The 14829-nt window shown below is 41.4% G+C and overlaps 1 protein-coding gene across 13 annotated transcripts in view; it reads left to right on the top strand.

Moving 5' to 3' along the window:
• The window catches only part of AGRN (agrin), a 719629-nt gene that overhangs the window by 401213 nt on the left and 303587 nt on the right, over positions 1-14829 (top strand). The gene's annotated exons all lie outside the window — the stretch shown is intronic.

Here is a 14829-nt window from a genome sequence, read left to right as displayed (position 1 = left end):
GTTATGTGCTGATCAGCAGAGCTGATGTTTCGTGCCTATGTGTTAGGGAGAAGCCTTCAGGCAGCTGGAGAGATGGGCGGGTTCTAGCTGCCCACAAACCCACCCAGGGGTGTGTCTGATAACACCTATAGTAAAAGGCTATGTGAGTAGGTGAAGGACCTGTGATGAGGTCATAGCCATGTAACCCAGTGGGCGTGGCTACGGACCATATAACGTAGCCAGGGTAGGTCACAAGGAGTGAATGCTGGGACCAGGTTGGTCCAGTTTGGAAGGTCCCGTGAGGAGAAGGATCTCCTCACTAACAGCCTGTGGAGCGGCTGGGCGTGTGCAAGGGCGAGGTGTGCCTGAGAGCTCCCTGGAGGGAACTAGCATAAAAAGTCCTGATAAGCCGCATAAGGAACCACGTGGTTGGTTCGGTGGAAAGCATTGGGAACCTCCGCATGCTCCTGGAATATCGGGTAGCGTACCTGAAGGAGATAGAGCAGCTAAGACAGGATCGACTGCAGATGAATAAGCAGATACAGAACGTCAGGTGGCATCCACCTCCAACCCTATCTGATCCTAGCTGATCTTTCGTGCCTATGTGTTAGGGAGAAGCCTTCAGGCAGCTGGAGAGATGGGCGGGTTCTAGCTGCCCACAAACCCACCCAGGGGTGTGTCTGATAACACCTATAGTAAAAAGCTATGTGAGTAGGTGAAGGACCTGTGATGAGGTCATAGCCATGTGACCCAGTGGGCGTGGCTACGGACCATATAACGTAGCCAGGGTAGGTCACAAGGAGTGAATGCTGGGACCAGGTTGGTCCAGTTTGGAAGGTCCCGTGAGGAGAAGGATCTCACTAACAGCCTGTGAAGCGGCTGGGCGTGTGCAAGGGCGAGGTGTGCCCGAGAGCTCCCTGGAGGGAACTAACATAAAACATCCTGATAAGCCGCATAAGGAACCCTGACGGGTGAGATAACACTGGGGCTGAATAGCCTGTTTAATGGACGCTGTGCTGGTGATATTAAGCTGTTGTACATTGCTGCTGTGGTTTATGAGGGTGAATAAACCGCATGGACTGCTATGTTTTTATGGAAAACCTGGTGCCGGATGTGTTTTGTTCGCTGCCAAGCGAGTGATCCCCTACTAGATGACAGCGCTACCTCACAAACCCTATAGCAACCTATCATTAGCTTGTATAAATGAAAGTCACACAGTTGAGTGTAGTGCATAATATAGCTGTATAGTATTTATATACGTGCACCCAATACATACAAAAAATACACAAGATTACAATCCATGTTGACCCATGTTAACCCAAATTACCAATGTTTTTATTTTATTTTTTGTTGCATTTGAATCCATCACTGGTTTTGCTCATTAACTTTGTTCACGAATACTGGATCAAAATGGGATGAAATGGCTCAAAATCTTTTGCAGACTGGTGAGAGTCAGCAAAAATAGCCAGAAAATCAAGGCCAGTTGATTAGAGACGTTACACCCATGTCCATGTAGCGACTATATATTCTCTTACTGTATATAGATATGAATTAATTGCTAAATAGCATGTTTTTCTTATCAAACCAATTCATAATATATTCTATGTAAATGCAATTGCAAGACAGATGCATTCATGACATTAACTTACACTGTTTACTGACAGAAAAACCTGCTTTACTGAATGCAGAGGATTATGCAAATATATGTGTATTAATAAAACATTTCAGCGTTTGATATGGCGAAGGTCAAATCCTACACTGAGGTGAGACTGTGTTTCCTTTTTTGCCCTCCCACTTACTTATAAATGGTTAACTACCAAGAGACAAGGCATGAGCTAGTTCTGAATAACCTTTTAAGGGTTGTTTCATCTTCTTTTTTCAGGAGCATATTACTCCCCAGTCAGCTGACTTTCTGACTGCTGGAGGTGGCAGGCTTCTGCTTGATTGACAACTCTGAGCAACATATTTGCACTGTTGACTTAAACTGTACTCTTTCAAGGCTACTGTGTCGAACACCTTTTCCTTTGCAGCATCGTATGCATAGTGGCGCTTGAGCTCGCCAGGATTGGAACTTAACAGTACACTCCAGAGATCCCAGCCAGCTTCAGTGCCGCACTTACAAGCTTAATCAAAAAGAGCTTGTAAGTAGAGATGAGTAAATCCAAATGTAAAAGTTTGGGGTGCATAGAGGACAGGTTATGTCCGGTGCTAAACACCAAACACCGAATTCTCCTGGAAGTCCGTTGCAATGTTTGGAGTTCCAGGGATGTCTGGGAGAAGAGAGAGAGAATTTTCCAGCTGAAAAGTTCAGGTTCTCATTGTTGTCAATCTCAAACCAGAACTTCCATCTCTTCTTATAAGCACTGCGTATATGCGACTGCTGATTCTAGGCTTCATTGCTTGCCGATCCCCTAGGCAAGGAGCTGAAAAAACCAACAACAACAAAAAGGACAATTGTAATTATCAAGAGAATGGTGCAAAATTTTAATTAACAGTAAATTGGTAACTTGCTTATTTTTACAAGCACTTTAAACATATACCTAAACTCTCTAGATATTAATAACTTTTTCAAGAAGCATATAAGTGTAAAATCTTAAATTTATCTAAAGTCTGTGGCTTATTAAGCAATTCTAAAAATTATGACTAATAAATATTTTTCCCACATGTGGACATAAGTGTTTCTAGAGGTTCTGCCGAAAGTATGTGACCAAAATTTGTGGTCATGGGTCACACGAACCTACCTGGGAACAGAGAATTGAGTTATGAGTAGACTCTAAAAACAGTTTTTCTCATCCTCTTTTTTGTGCTACTAATTTTATAATAGTTGGGTGATAGACATTCAACACCTTCTTCGTGGCTGCAAAACTTTGATGCTGTAGTCATTCAGTAATTATGAGAGATGCATCAAAATAATCATAACTCTTTACATATGACCTAATAGAAGGTAGGGAACACTATTATTTTAAGATACGCTTTGAACCCCTTTTCTACAGGTTCCCGTTACCGCTGCATAGATTGAACATATGGTATATCTATGCCGTATTTGGATAGCTGCCCATACATAGACCTCCCAATTTTTCTGTCTAGATCTGTAATGATGCTACTCATAAACAATTCTAATAATTATATTCTAAGTCTTTTGAGCAAGCACTGACAGATGTCAACAGTCCAATTTAATGGAGCATCAGTCTAGGCTGACTATATTGGTATAGATAGACTCAAAGTGAACTGGACAATTTATAGTGACAGCCATGAAAAATTTGACCAGTAACTAGCTCTGTGACGTCACTTTTACATACAAACAAAATATCTTTGGCAAAAAATGTCTGTACTCACTGCCTGTACCAGTCAAAACATTTTACTAAATTGCAGTCATAGCTGTGTGCTGTTCACTAGTCCAAAAATTATCTAAAAAAAGAAATGGATCCAATTTCTATTTATTCAATGCATAAGTGACAATAAGTGCAACATTCATTTTAATTAAAAAGTTTCATTGAATAGTGATGCTAGCCATGCTTATCCACTGAAGAAATGTGATGAAGCTTGTGGCAGAATAGCGCATCCATTGATGTGAACATCCAAAGTGGAAAATGAGACAATCCTTTGTTGTAATGCTTACAGGTTTCCATGTTTAAATAATCTTTCTGCTGATACAGAAGAGCAGAATCCAAATATAGCTGAAACAAACGTGCAAGATCTGAGCCCTGCAGCCGATGAAGGACCCAGAAGGGCCCTATGGCTCATAAGAAGACACCAGTGCAATCAAAACTTGAAGATGTTTACCTGCAATGGTTTGAAAAACCATACATGAGGAATGACATTTCTAGCAAATCTCATCCACATACAATATCACACAGAAATGGATCTGTATTGCAGAGTTTTAGGTATAACAGACTTTCCCTATTGACTTCATAGGAAAAGTAAAAAAAAAATTCCTGGGTTTTGCAAATGTTGGCCTTGAATTACAGTACCTGCAGATCAGTTGTAAAATCTAGCAACCTTCCGCATCACCAGTACCCGTGCTGGTCCTTGTATGGTGTCTGTCTACTCATCTCTAGTGATAACACGTCCATCTGCACTGGTATTGTCTGTCAGTATGTCAAGAACAGATCCTGCGAAAAATGTGTTTGAGTCCCTGCGGCTGCATGACTCCCTGCTATTCGACAGCTGCAACACATGCAGGGATGTCCTGTTTGTTAGGCAATGCCTGCATGTGTTGCAGCTGTCGAACAGCCACGAGACATGCAGCCGCGGGGACTCAAAGATATTCGTGCACGCTGAAGTCACCCAGTTAGCATACAAGCATGCTCAGATAACACCTTATCCCACCACATTCGCTTATCACTAGAGTAAACATATATAAATATAACTTCCACTACCTGAGAGAGCTCATCAGTTGAAAGCTAAATACTTATATGGTGTACATTACAAAGCTGGAGCAGTTATGGAGTTCTCTCATGGCAGACAAATGGCACATTATTTCATGCGACCTCAAGGTTGATTGTGGCATCACACAATGAGGTCTAAATTACATAGACACAAAAAATCAAAAAGCATTAAGACTTCCTAAGGCTTAGCTACTTAAAAGACACATTGACCACAGAGGAGTTATGTTAAGTGCAGGTATTTTCATTTTTTAAGAAAGAGATCTAAGTCTTTTATACAAGACTTTTCATAAGCCAAGTATGACTAAGGAACAAAGAAACGCTACTGTGAAGCACAAATGAGACACATGAAGGACATCACGTTTTGTATCCACTAGACTATTCCTGATTTCATGTGTCCCTTAGGAGACTTTGTCTTTTTATTTTGCACTGCCTGTTCTGAATGGGACATCCTTAATCTTTTCTGTTCATCCTAGATCAGTCATTGGCGGTTCTGCCACCTTCCATTCTTCAATTAAATGCCTTTTCAGGAGTTTGATTGCTCTTCGTTTCTGCATGGTGCAGGAGTGAGATGTGCCGGAGTGTCCCAACCCCATCATCCATATGTGGTTTTAATTGGGCCAAAATGGGAACCAGACAAAAGTGGCTTGAACTTGGGTTACTCTTTAGTTTCTTGTAAATTGCTAAAATTTAGAATGGGTTTTTTTTGTTGTCTACATGATGATATCTGCCAGCACTTGATGCACCTACATTATTAATTCTGATGTCCTCTGTTATTTTTGCTAAAATGTTTCCTTATTCTGTCATTTAGTTTCCCCGCTGCTACAAAGATTCTCTTTTTCGCTAATTTATCTTTAATTGTCAATGCATGTTGCTTTTCACCCTTGTGTCTCAATTTTCTTTGGTTTGGAACACGTCTGCTGTCATTTAATAATCACACGCAGAGAAGATCTATACAGAGGACGTAGGGGGCAAGATTATTTTTCTATGTACCACAGACTTCCTCTCAATTATCCCATTGAAGGACAATGCAAATAACCTTTTTTGGGACTTGCTTGAGTGAAATGAATGTTAATGGCTGCCGCTTGCCATAAATGACCTAATAAATACAAATACAGCCTCTGTATAGGGAGCCGGTATAAGGATTTTTACATATGCGCTTGTAACTTTTACCGCTAGCTCTTTCCTGTATTGCCTGTTCCCCTGTGACAGGTGATATATTTTTGCAATTGTTATTGCCATTCTTAAACCGTGCACTCAGCACTTATTACTGTCCTTATATTTGATCTCATTCAGCTCTTTTTATACGTGTAAGCGACTAGAATACAGAGTTGTTGGCGTCTGTTACATACACGTTTCTCTATGTTATTATTAATCTTATTCAGAGCTGTAAGTGGGATCCTGGGACACGGTTCAAAATATGTAATGTGACCCCAGCTTTTGTGCCATTTTTAATATTTGTATATCTGAACTATGTGAGAAAATGGGGCCAATGGACCCCTTCGACACCAGGGTCCTGATGTAACTGCTATTTTTGGACTCCCTTGCAATAACTATGGAGAGCAATGAAACCCACAACTAATAACAAAAATGTAAAATGGGATCCAACCCCTGTACACACTATCACACACTACCATTACTTATTCATTTCTATTGACATGCTATTTCATGTATGGAAGAAGAGCTAAAGTACCTTGTTTAGGGTCACATGTACCATCCCGAATGAGAATGGGTTTAACCTGATCTTGGACTTCATTTCCATATATCAACTTTATCAGCTTGTTCTTGTAACATCTGTGTTAATTCATGCCTCCTATGTTTCCACTTTGATCACTGAGCAGCAGTTTGCCTTTATTGCTTGTGAAGCTTGACAGCGCCAGTCCTATTTTTCCCTGGGACCTTCTGTGTTGCTTTATATTGGAGCTATGGACTTAATTTTTGTCTAAGTTTTAATCACACCTGAGCCCTAGGCAGGGCAATCAGCTATTTAAACCTGTGAATCTCTGACTTCACTTCCAGTCAGTAACATTGCTGTCTTGATATATACTGCTGTGCTCCTGTTTGTTGTTCTGATTATTCCTGTTTTCTGACCTCGGTGTTAATTTTGACTACACAGTAGCTTTACAATTTTGTCCCTAATGTGACTACTTGGCTTTGACCCCCACTTGACAACCCTTCCAAACTCTGTTTCTCTCTTCTGAACTGCAGCCCTTTCATAGAAGCAATCCACTGTATCCCGGTGTAAGACCAGATTCATGTAGAGGGGTTAAAGGGTGATCGAGGTTCCTCTGGAATCTGCAAGATTGAGTGGCTTGCACCAAGTCTGTCTGAGGGAGCCTTTTTGAACTTGTGGCCTCTGAGAGTCATGACAGTTCTGTGGCATATATACCCATAAATACCCCTCTCAGAGAGAACATATAAATTCCTTGCAGATGTTGCCCTTGGTGGAATATGAATCCAGGACCCCTTCTTTGCAAAATTATAGTGCTAACCATTGAGCCACCATGCTATCTATGGGGGTCAAATGAAAGTTAAATAAAAAGCAAGTACATTAAGTGTAATGCAACATCCCATGTGAAACCAATTTGATATTTATTACAATAGGAATAAATAGTTTTTCTTGTTTTCCACTAGTTGTTCAATGTATTGAGAATACAGAGATATTTTTAAATTCCTCAAAACACCATGTTAAAAGGAAGCAAGAAAAAAAGATGGGATGCCAAAGTATGGAAAAATGACTTCAATAAGATTGTTTTCTTGGTGTAATCTTTTCCTGTTGTCTATGAACATTGTAAAAGATTTCATTTCGAGATGGGATGACATTCCTGACTGCTGATTACAGTGGATTGTGTTTTTCTAGGAAGGCAAGGACATCCCATCCCTTTGTTTACATTCCTAGGAGAACCCGCTCCAGCTGTCTGCAGTCATTCCACACCAGGCATCTGGCCACCCAATCCTCATATACAAGCTACTCATTATTACGCATACTGAGAGATATATACTTTTTTTCCCCGCACTTAAGGAAAATTAAAAATATGCTCTATATCCAGTCAGTACAAAAGATTAAAGGATTTAGATTTGTTCATTCATAATTTTTAAGATAAAGATTGCCAGCTTGGTTAGAGGTAACCGGATCTCCAAAGTGCTTTCCTGCCTTGCCCTTCCATCTGTTCATGACGGCAGGGAAAATATAGAAGGGTTATTTTCATCCAGCTGGTGAGGGACTTGTGTGGATCCTGTGGTGATCTCGGGTTACTGTTTTGTGCACTCAATATCGGCAAGTCCACTCCTTCAATGAAATGTTTCCAACAAAGGGAAAGTGACACGTTTAGCGTCTAGTGTGTAAAGCATATCTTGTCAATTCTTTGCATAGGTGTTGTAAAAATGATTGTCATTGTTAGCTTATAAATAATCATCTAATAAATTAGTACATTTGTATGAGACTACTATTTATTTGGTCTTAACCAACTTAACATTCCCCAGATCTTTTGGAGAAGATTTTTTGGATAGCACCACAATGCCATGAAATGTTAGCTTATACAAGTTTAGTAGATGACTATTGACTGGTTCTGCCAATTTTGGCATATTCACAGCGAAGTTATCATTAATATAAGGTACTTTGGAATTTACTGGCCAAGCATGTCTAACTTATACATAATCTCCTGCGATGGCTCAGAAACCGGTGAATCCTCGCAGCCCACAGTTCGGGCGCTGGAGAGATTCATAAGTCTGCTGCTACACAGAGTGACTGCAGATTTATCGATTTAGACCAGACAACCCCTTTAACCTACATAGCATAGGGAGATAGAAATAGATAGGACTGTCTTATAGCAAATCCTACTCTTATGCTGTTTCAAATATAAATTTGCAAAATTTTGTAATAAAACTTTGAAACTCCAATTTATGTTTAGTGTGTGCAAAATAAAATCTTAAAGAGCATGACATGATCTTTTGCCGGTCATTTGAGACTATAATGCACTTGGTTGGACATCTGTTCTGAGGACCTAAATTTCCTAAATGCAGAAGTCCAAGATTAACGAGTATAGACAAAAACAAACTGACAGCATCTGTGCATAATCTGGGCATGGTAGACATGAAAGCTAAGATCCTTTTCTACCTCTATATTTTTGTAGCCTTTTATATGTTGGATATTATTATAAGAGACAGCCAAAATGTATTAGTATGTAACAGTATATCTGTACAGTCTGTGCCTTGTAGGCATTGTAGAGTGGGAAAAGTACTGGTTCCTTAAATGGGTTGTCCAACATACAAAGTAATTTTCGTCTTAAATTCCTATTTATTTAGTGCAATAGTCTAAACTGTTTTCTAATATACTTGAATTAAAATGGAGTGTCATCAGGGGGCAGAAGCTGCGGTCACTGCCTCTGCTTCCTCCCTAAAATGAAGCTTCAGTGATGCTAATTCCAGGGGCTGGGTTAGTCCCCTGCACAATGTGCACTGTGTGAAGTGCACAGTGAGTTTGCCCTCTCTTGTGCTGGCTCAAATCAGCAGTAATGAGCTGGCACTAGAACGCACTGTTAGTATGTGTCCTAAGACTTTCTGGAGTGTAGAGACCAGTGCCACCCCTGCAAGTGACTTCACTAGCAGGGTCGTTGCTAGTCTCTGCATGTCAAGTATTCTGACATGGAGAACTGACAGTGCACTCTCCTGTTTTGTCAATACTGCTGATGTGAGTCTGCAAGAGAGCGCATTGTCATTGTGCACATTGTGCAGGGACTAGCTAAGCCCCTGAAATGAGAGTCACTGATGGTGCTTCATTTCAGGAAGAGGCAAAGGCTGTGGCAGTGACCCCACATCCTATGCCCCCTGATGAGACTTTGAGTATACCAGCATGCACTGGGATTCTCAAAGTGTCATCAAAAAAGGAAGGCTGGAAAAAAAAGTAGTTAGATTGTACAGTTAGGATACGGTTGACAACTTTTAATTCAGGTATATTGGAAAATAGTTTAGATCATGGCAGTAAATAGGTAGATTTTGGATGAAAATTGCTTTGGGCCAAAAAGGGAAAACTCCATCATGTTAGTAAGAAAAACCTTTTTGTGATGTAGCTGAAATGTGAGGTTTTTTTTCTGAATGTTCATGTACAATACATAGGTGTTAGGCATTTCTTATTGGCAGCAGGAGGCGAGAGAAACTGCAAGATATAATGTAGCATTGAGTGATGGACACTTCTAGTCATCCATGGCAAATTGATTAAAACAGTCTATGAAAAAAGTAATTATACAAAACTGACTAAATGTTAATAATGAATCTCCTTTGAGTTTTCTGACAAATTTATGTCACTCAATAGAAATTAGGGATATTCCATAGCTCTAATAAATTACGGTAAACCTTGATAAGACATTTTTAAATAGTTTTAGAAGGTTTGACACAAATACTCAATGAGTGACTTATAAGGCTCCTTGAAGCTACTGTTCTCCTCATACCCTATGGAAAATTATGCCATGAATGCAGTGGGTGATGATTTTGCAATAGTAGCTGATATGTCGAATAAAGGGATTATGCCTTTATCAATATCCAACTAGTGCTACCAGAGAATTTTTGCCATTTAATGCAGAGTAGAATAGAATGAATAAACCTAAAATATGAAGAAGTGGCAGGCCAGTTTTCTATAATGATAATTGTTATATATTTTAGTGCAAATACTAATTAATGCATCTAATCTACTTCACCTACAGATGACAAGTGCACAGTTTTTCACTGTATGTTTTGACCAAATGCATGTTTTATGAGATGCATTCATTTTATGTTGACTTTTCCAAAGACAGACCAAAGATAGAAAGATAGACCATTGGCACAACCTGTGCAGCTGCACAGGGGCCCAAGAGGTAAGGGGGCCACTACCACCTCCAACACAGCAAGCAGCTTCTCTCATAGACAGGACTAATTGACTGCAAAGAGACCATATACGATCTTGCACAGGGGCTCTTCTATATATGTGTCCTCCACCAAGACCGACCATATTCCTAAAGCTGGACTTGGAAACATGGTTGCTTATACCACTAAATGATTCCTTCGAACAATTGGTGTAAGGAGATGTGATGATTCTCAGATTTTTCTTGTCTCTCGTGTAGACCGCAGATCCATGTGCATATAATCCATCTGGCTTCGTATTTGGGAGCCCAAGACACTATGGTCAAAACCTAAGAGAGAAACAAAATAAACATATACCCTCCTATCAGTAGTAAAAAGCAATAGTCCATACAAATAACATAGGGTACTTAATAAACATTGGTTTTGCTTTAGAAAAAAGCGTAAAAGTCATCTCACCAGCGTCAAGTTGTACCCAGTCGGGACGGTCCTAACCTTTAGTATTAAAAGCTTACCATGTATCAAAAATTGAATATGGACCAAGCAGGACGGGGTCCAAATTATGGACACCCAGGAAGGTATATAAATGTAATGATCAACTGGGTGTCCATAGTTGGAACCAAGTCCTGCTCAGCCCTTATTCACATCGAGGTCATATTTGGCACATGGTAAGGTTTTTGTGAAGAATAAAGGAAATATAATTTCATGCCAATCGAATGTATCATATCTGTGTGAAGCTGAAACTGGACACATGGCTTAGCAAGTGGACCAGTGTTAGCAGCTCCAAGTGAAAAAGTTCATACTACCAGCAGCCTAGCTGGTACCATGCCTTTCTGACAAGATGAACCCCTGCTGGGAGCAAAAGCTGCTTAACTGCTTCAAAGAATCCACCCCAGACATACTACAGCCATTATTTCATAAGGAGTTATGTAGTTATTATGCACCCCAGTCATATACTGGTTACATTTTCAAGATCTCAGGAACGGGCTGAACCCCTGTCTGGGTCTCGATCCCTTCTAGCACCCTGGAGTGAGGAGATATGTAGAATGGCTAGTAGAAGCCAGGCAGTGAAGCCGTTTTTGGTCTGCAAGTGTAATGGGACCCAACTATGATGGCACCAAAACAATCACTCTAGGACCTTTCATAGAGAAGTTATGATCCATCCTAGGTTTCAGCTACCAGAGCCATGGGAAGGGAAACTAGGACCATTCCAATGGTGGGAAAGGGGAGTGAGCAACCAAGGGGATAAGTGTCTGTGTGAGGCTATGGCCCTTTGTTCACTTGTAAGGGAGGTCACGCTGTGTAGCGTGTTGTAAGAAACTGTAAAAAGATGGCATCCCACACCTCCCAGGTGGCTGCCAGCATCAAGACCATACATCAAGCCAGTAGCAGATTTTTCTTTCATCTGCTTATACTTATTGTACTACCACCCGTATTTGCATATCTGACTTCCATATATGTATATCCATTGTGTATATAGTGTATTATCTATTGTGCACTTAAGGTGATTAAATATCTAATTTAACCCTGGGCTGCTCTTTTATCTCGATCCACGAATACACACCTCTATGTTCTCTGTTTAACGTCACATGCTTTCCCAAACTGAACATGGACAAAACAGAATTCATCATCTTTCCCCCATCTCACTCTACCCCTCCACCAGACCTATCCATCAATGTCAATGGCTGCTCTCTTTCCCCAGTCCCACACGCTCGGTGCCTTGGGGTGATCCTCGACTCTGCGCTCTCTTTCAAACCACATATCCAAGCCCTCGCCTCCTCCTGCCGCCTCAAACTCAAAAATATTTCCCAGATCCGCTCATTCCTCAACCACAAAAACACTAGTGCATGCTCTTATCTCCCGCCTTGACTACTGCAACCTCATACTCTCTGGCCGCCCCTCTAGCACACTGGCACCACTCCAGTCCATCCTACACTCTGCTGCCCGACTAATCCACCTGTCTCCCCGCTATTCCCCAGCCTCCCCCCTATGCCAGGCCCTTCACTGGCTTCCTATTGCGCAGAGGCTCCAATTCAAAACCCTAACCATGACATACAAAACCATCCACAACCTGTCTCCCCCATACATCTGTGACATGGTCTCTAGGTACCTACCCGCACGCAACCTTCGATCATCTCAAGATCTCCTCTACTTCCCCCCCTTATCTCTTCTTCCCACAACCGCTTACAAGACTTCTTCCGTTCTTCCCCCATACTCTGGAGCTCTCTGCCGCAACACATCAGACTCTCACCATCAACGGAAACCTTCAAAAAGAACCTGAAGACCCACCTGTTCCGACAAGCCTACAGCCTGCAATGATCCTCGGTCTACTGAACCACCGCACAACCTGCTCTACCCTCTCTTACTATATCCTCACCCATCCCTGTAGACTGTGAGCCCTCGCGGGCAGGGCCCCCTCTCCTTATGTACTTGTGTCCCTTGTCTTACACATGTTTATTATACTTGTCTATATTTCCCCTTTTCACATGTAAAGCGCCATGGAATAAATGGCACTATATAAATGCATAATAATAATAATAATAACATGCTACTGGAGCTGGTTTCTGGCCCGATAATTTCCCATTAATGGACTGGGCTTATATCTAACGAGGAACTGGTGGCAATCCTACTGGGCTGAAAAGGCCCCATTTCGCTGGAGCTAGTGAAATGAGTCCCTCTGTCTGTCAGGGTTGTAAACGGGTCTTTTCACATAACAGCAGTTGTGCAGGCCACACTCTCACTCCCCATGCCTCCTTGTGCCCATGTGGACATGGGGGGCCTGTGCAAAACTGTGCCATGCTGATATTACGTATCTCCAGGGTGTGTGGAATATCATGTAGGTGAAAGTGGGGAGACTGTACCACATGATCCTTGCCCTCTCGGTGTATTAGTTATATCAGACAGGACTATGAGTTGCTTTTCTTCACAGTTTATTAGGACCGTCCCAACTGGGTACACTTTGGCACTGGTGGGATGGCTTTTATTCCTTTATAAAGGTTAAAAAACATGTTCTGTGTAGATATTTTACTTTGTAGACTGCTGTAACTAATTAATGAATATATTACATCACTATTTCTGGAAATGCTTCTGGAATACTTCAACTATTGTGTTTAATATGTCACATGTAGAACTCATAGTGAGTGAGATGATTAGTGCAAATGAATTCAATCGTTCGCACCCTCCTCGCCTCCCCTTGTGCACTTCTCAGCTGCTGCTTTAGCTGTGATAACCCAACAGGTTGCTGATGGAAAAGTCATCATAACCTATTTAGATTTCATTAAAGAAAAAGTCCACAATTTAAAGAAGGGAAAAGTCTCTTGGTGCAATTGATTTCAGCAGGTTCTCAGATAAACTTTCTTCATGACCAAATTCAGGTTAATTTTTATCTAAAGTTAAAAATAGTATTGATAGCAAATACAATATAAAAAAGAGTCTAGCACAATCTGTAATCCTACACTGGACCACAGCTGCCATTTCCTTCCACTTTCTGGAAATTTTTCAGTTGTGTTGGTGGTACATATCCAACTTCTCTAATACTGTGTGACCGATAACGATTGATCTCCATAAGAGTACGGCAATGTCACCCTTGATAGGTACAATGTTAATAAATAAGGATGTGATCTGTACAGAAAAATTCAAAATTTGGAACAGAACTGTAACTCAAAAGTTCACAAATGGATAGGCGCAAACACTACCAGAATCCTCACTCTGGGGTTTGCAAAAATCCATGAAAACAGCAATAGAAGCAGAACTCTAGTATGCAACAAAGTCAAAATTTGTTATCTATGATTACCATCTTGGTGAGCATTGCTGAATAAACGTCCTTATGCTGTTTTCATGGCATTTAATGATGTCATCAGTGTAAACAAACTACAGCTAGCCCCCTCTCTCTAAGGACCCCATAGTAGTCACATGATCTGCCTCTATGGTGCATTCTCAATTTGTTAAAGTCAACTTGACAAGTAATACATGGGCAGCATGCATCAGCCACTGTACCTTGGGCAGCATGTCTCAGCCACTGTACCATGGGCAGCATGTATTGTCCACTGTACCATGGGCAGCATGTATTGTCCACTATACCATGGGCAGCATGTATCAGCCCCTGTACCATGGGCAGCATGTATTGTCCACTGTACCATGGGCAGCATGTATCGTCCACTATACCGTGGGCAGCATGTATCAACCACTGTACCGTGGGCAGCATGTATCAGCCCCTGTACCATGGGCAGCATGTATCGTCCACTGTACCATGGGCAGCATGTATCGTCCACTATACCGTGGGCAGCATGTATCAACCACTGTACCGTGATCAGCATGTTTCAGCCACTGTACCTTGGGCAGCATGTATCAGCCACTGTAATATGGGCAGCATGTATCGGCCACTGTACCTGTGGACAATATATATCAGCCACTGTACTGTGGGCAGCATGTATCGGCCACTCTACCATGGGCAGCATATATCAGCCATTTTACCATCGGCAGCATGTATCGTCCACTGTACAGTGGTCAGCATGTATCAGCCACTGTACCGTGGGAAGAATGTCTCAGCAACTGTGCCATGGGCAGCATGTATCGGCCACTGTACCATGACCAACATGTATCAGCCACTGTACCGTCAGCAACATGAATCAGC

The sequence above is a fragment of the Dendrobates tinctorius genome, unplaced genomic scaffold (assembly GCF_039654945.1).
Source record: "Dendrobates tinctorius isolate UK_male_01 unplaced genomic scaffold, ASM3965494v1 ptg000086l, whole genome shotgun sequence".
Taxonomy (NCBI): domain Eukaryota; kingdom Metazoa; phylum Chordata; class Amphibia; order Anura; family Dendrobatidae; genus Dendrobates; species Dendrobates tinctorius.
The sequence above is the reverse complement of the archived record's forward strand: the minus strand, read 5'-3'. Positions and strand labels throughout refer to the sequence as shown.